Here is a 5,000-nt window from a genome sequence, read left to right as displayed (position 1 = left end):
GGCTAAGGAATGGGCATGCTTTGGGCGTTTTTGCCCGGATAGGCACCGGAATGCTTGGCCTTGGCTTGTCCTAGCAAGGCATTGCTGGGTTGGGCTCCCTTGGCCTTTTGGGCGCCTTGGACGATGTCTTGCGAAGACCATGGGCACAAGGCCATGGCATATGGTGAGGAAAGGACCACGGTTGCCAAGGTTAGGCACCGGAATGCTTGGCCTTGGCTTGCCCTAGCAGGGCATTGCTGGGTTGGGCTCCCTTGGCCTTTTGGGCGCCTTGGACGATGTCTTGCGAAGACCATGGGCACAAGGCCATGGCATATGGTGAGGAAAGGACCACGGTTGCCAAGGTTAGGCACCGGAATGCTTGGCCTTGGCTTGCCAAAGCAGGGCATTGCTGGGTTGGGCTCCCTTGGCCTTCCGGGCGCCTTGGACACTGTCTTGGGAAGACCATGGGCACAAGGCCATGGCATATGGTGGGGAATGGACCACGGTTGCCAAGGCTAGGCATATAGAGAGGAATCGCATTTTTGCCCGGATAGGCACCGGAATGCTTGGCCTTGGCTTGCCATAGCAGGGCATTGCTGGGTTGGGCTCCCTTGGCCTTCCGGGGGCCTTGGACGCTGTCTTGGGAAGACCATGGGCACAAGGCCATGGCATATAGTGAGGAATGGACCACGGTTGGCAAGGCTAGGCATATAGAGAGGAATGGACCACGGTTGCCAAGGTTGCGCAAGTTTTGGGCATTTTTTGCCCGGATATGCCCAAGTATGCCCCGATAGGCCCGTTACGCCCCGGTATGAACGCGTATGCCCGGATAGACTCGGTATGCCTTGGGATACATGCGTATGCCCCGATAGGCTTGGTACGCCCCGATATGCGCACGTGTGCCCCAGTAGGGCTCGGTATGCCCCGGTATGTACGCGTGTGCCCCGATAGGCCCGGTATGCCCCGATATGCACACGTGTGCCCCAATAGGGGTCGGTATGCCCCGGTAGGTACGCGTGTGCCCCGTAATGCACGTTTCGCAGATCTCCCCGCATGTCCCGCCCCTATATGTAATACTTACTTACTTACTTACTTTCTTTCTTGCTTGCTTGCTTGCTTGCAATGGTTGGGAGTGCCCGGCATGCCCCGCTGCAGAGACCAAGGGCGCAATGACTTGGCACCGCGGATGCCGGGACTCCGGCACTTCCCGTGGCACTGATGGTTGGTTCCAAAGACAAAAGGCCGTGCAAGGCCACCGCACCGCGGATGATTTTGCTCGTGCTGGCGCCGTTGTGTGGCCAAAGAACATGCGCGAATGCTCGTGTCGGAAGGGTTGGTGTCCTGGCCCCGCGGGTGTCACGAATGCTCGGTTGCGAAGACCATGGGACCAGAGCCATGGCACGTCGGATGATGGCTCCAGCTGGCGCCCCGGCACTTTCTGTGGCATTGATGCTCGGTTTCAAAGACAAACGTGCGCAGGGCCAGGGGACCGCGGATGACTGCTCGTGCTGGCCCCGTTGGGCAGCATTGATGGTCGGTTGCAAAGAAAATGCGCGATTGCTCGTGTCGGGGCCCGGCAAGCCAAGGCCAAGCGAGCCATGGCACGTCGGATGATGGCTCCAGCTGGCGCCCCGGCACTTTCTGTGGCATTGATGCTCGGTTTCAAAGACAAACGTGCGCAGGGCCAGGGGACCGCGGATGACTGCTCGTGCTGGCCCCGTTGGGCGGCATTGATGGTCGGTTGCAAAGAAAATGCGCGATTGCTCGTGTCGGGGCCTGGCAAGCCAAGGCCAAGCGAGCCATGGCAACGCGGATGATGGCTCGCTAGTGCTGGCGCCGTGCACAGTGGCCTCGCACACTCGCCCTGCACGCTTCCCTTGCACGCAGCCTTGCACACTAGCCTCGCATGCGAGCCTTGCACCCTAGCCATGCAAACTAGCCTTGCACGGTAGCCATGCACACAAGCCGTGCACATTAGCCATGCGCACAAGCCCCGCACACTAGCCTTGCGCACAACCCTTGCACACAAGCCTTGCACTCAAGCAATGCACACAAGCCCTGGACACTAGCCTTGCACACGGGCCTGGCACACAAGCCTTGGGCACTAGCCTTGCGCACTAGCGTTCCACATGAGCCTTGCACACTAGCCTTGGACACTAGCCTTGCACACAGGCCTTGCACACTAGGCATGCTTGGGCGAGCTGATCCCGCATCAAGTCGACGGGTCTAGGCATTCTTGGGCGCAGATCCCGCATCGTCTCGTCGCGTCTGGGCGCAAACACGTCGCGTCTCGTTGCGTCTTCAGAAGTCGTCGCTAACAGCACCTTTGGTTGCCACTGGTGGTTAGGCTGGTTGGTTGCGCAAACCCTATAGGAGGGTGGCATGCTGGTGGGCGTTTTTGCCCGGATAGGCACTAGAATGTGCAGATTTTGGGCGTTTTTGCCTGGATAGGCTAAGGAATGGGCATGCTTTGGGCGTTTTTGCCCGGATAGGCACCGGAATGCTTGGCCTTGGCTTGTCCTAGCAAGGCATTGCTGGGTTGGGCTCCCTTGGCCTTTTGGGCGCCTTGGACGATGTCTTGCGAAGACCATGGGCACAAGGCCATGGCATATGGTGAGGAAAGGACCACGGTTGCCAAGGTTAGGCACCGGAATGCTTGGCCTTGGCTTGCCAAAGCAGGGCATTGCTGGGTTGGGCTCCCTTGGCCTTCCGGGCGCCTTGGACACTGTCTTGGGAAGACCATGGGCACAAGGCCATGGCATATGGTGGGGAATGGACCACGGTTGCCAAGGCTAGGCATATAGAGAGGAATGGCATTTTTGCCCGGATAGGCACCGGAATGCTTGGCCTTGCACACCAGCCTTGCACACTAGCCTTGCATACAAGCCTTGCACACTAGCCTTGCACACAGGCCATGCTCACTAGCCTTGGGCACTAGCCTTGCACACAGACCTTGGGCACTAGCCTTGCGCACTAGCCTTGCCCACGAGCCTTGCACACTAGCCTTGCACGCAGGCCTTGCACGCTAGGCATGCTTGGGCCAGCAGCTCCCGCATCAAGTCGGCGGGTGTAGGCACGGTTGGGCGCAGATCCCGCATCGCCTCGTCGCGTCTGGGCGCAAACCCGTCGCGTCTCGTTGCGTCTTCAGAAGTCGTCGCTAACAGCACCTTTGGTTGCCACTGGTGGTTAGGCGGGTTGGTTGCGCAAACCCTATAGGAGGGTGGCATGCTGCGGGGCGCTGGAATGCGCAGGCTTAGGGCGTTTTTGCCCGGATAGGCACTGGAATGTGCTGGTTTTGGGCGTCTTTGCCTGGATAGGCTAAGGAATGGGCATGCTTTGGGCGTTTTCCCCGGATAGGCACTGGAATGGGCTGGTTTTGGGCGTTTTTGCCTGGATAGGCTAACGAATGGGGCATGCTTTGGGCGTTTTTGCCCGGGTAGGCACTGGAATGCCTGGCCTTGGCTGGGCATTGCTGGGTTGGGCTCCCTTGGCCTTTCAGGCGCCTTGGATGCTGTCTTGGGAAGACCATGGGCACAAGGCCATGGCATATAGTGAGGAATGGACCACGGTTGGCAAGGCTAGGCATATAGAGAGGAATGGACCACGGTTGCCAAGGTTGCGCAAGTTTTGGGCATTTTTTGCCCGGATATGCCCAAGTATGCCCCGATAGGCCCGTTACGCCCCGGTATGAACGCGTATGCCCGGATAGACTCGGTATGCCTTGGGATACATGCGTATGCCCCGATAGGCTTGGTACGCCCCGATATGCGCACGTGTGCCCCAGTAGGGCTCGGTATGCCCCGGTATGTACGCGTGTGCCCCGATAGGCCCGGTATGCCCCGATATGCACACGTGTGCCCCAATAGGGGTCGGTATGCCCCGGTAGGTACGCGTGTGCCCCGTAATGCACGTTTCGCAGATCTCCCCGCATGTCCCGCCCCTATATGTAATACTTACTTACTTACTTACTTTCTTTCTTGCTTGCTTGCTTGCTTGCAATGGTTGGGAGTGCCCGGCATGCCCCGCTGCAGAGACCAAGGGCGCAATGACTTGGCACCGCGGATGCCGGGACTCCGGCACTTCCCGTGGCACTGATGGTTGGTTCCAAAGACAAAAGGCCGTGCAAGGCCACCGCACCGCGGATGATTTTGCTCGTGCTGGCGCCGTTGTGTGGCCAAAGAACATGCGCGAATGCTCGTGTCGGAAGGGTTGGTGTCCTGGCCCCGCGGGTGTCACGAATGCTCGGTTGCGAAGACCATGGGACCAGAGCCATGGCACGTCGGATGATGGCTCCAGCTGGCGCCCCGGCACTTTCTGTGGCATTGATGCTCGGTTTCAAAGACAAACGTGCGCAGGGCCAGGGGACCGCGGATGACTGCTCGTGCTGGCCCCGTTGGGCGGCATTGATGGTCGGTTGCAAAGAAAATGCGCGATTGCTCGTGTCGGGGCCTGGCAAGCCAAGGCCAAGCGAGCCATGGCAACGCGGATGATGGCTCCAGCTGGCGCCCCGGCACTTTCTGTGGCATTGATGCTCGGTTTCGAAGACAAACGTGCGCAGGGCCAGGGGACCGCGGAGGACTGCTCGTGCTGGCCCCGTTGGGCGGCATTGATGGTGTGTTGCAGAGAGCATGTGCGATTGCAAGTGTCGGCCGGGTTTGGGTTCCCTTGGGCTTTCGGGTGCCTTGGACGCTGTCTTGCGAAGACCATGGGCACAAGGCCCCGTCCTGGCCCCTTGTTCGATTCGCTCTCGTCTTGCGCTTGCTTCCAAGGTCCTCCATGACCTTCCCCATGGCCTTGCTAGATCCCCCCCATGACGCATGACCTCTGTCCGTTGATTGGTTTTGAGTGCACACCATGCCCGGCTTGGCACCGTGTTGTCGCGTGAGTGGCATTTGGATCGTGCATGCTGGTGGGCTACCTGCCAATGCGCACAAGCCTTGCACACTAGCCTTGCGCACGAGCCTTGCACAAAAGCCTTGGACACAAGCCTTGCGCACAAGCCATGCGCACAAGCCTTGGAC

This window comes from Tasmannia lanceolata, unplaced genomic scaffold, assembly GCF_043159265.1.
Source record: "Tasmannia lanceolata isolate RefF3 unplaced genomic scaffold, GAP_Taslan_0.1 ptg000218l, whole genome shotgun sequence".
In the NCBI taxonomy this organism is placed as follows: Eukaryota; Viridiplantae; Streptophyta; class Magnoliopsida; order Canellales; family Winteraceae; genus Tasmannia; species Tasmannia lanceolata.
The sequence above is the reverse complement of the archived record's forward strand: the minus strand, read 5'-3'. Positions refer to the sequence as shown.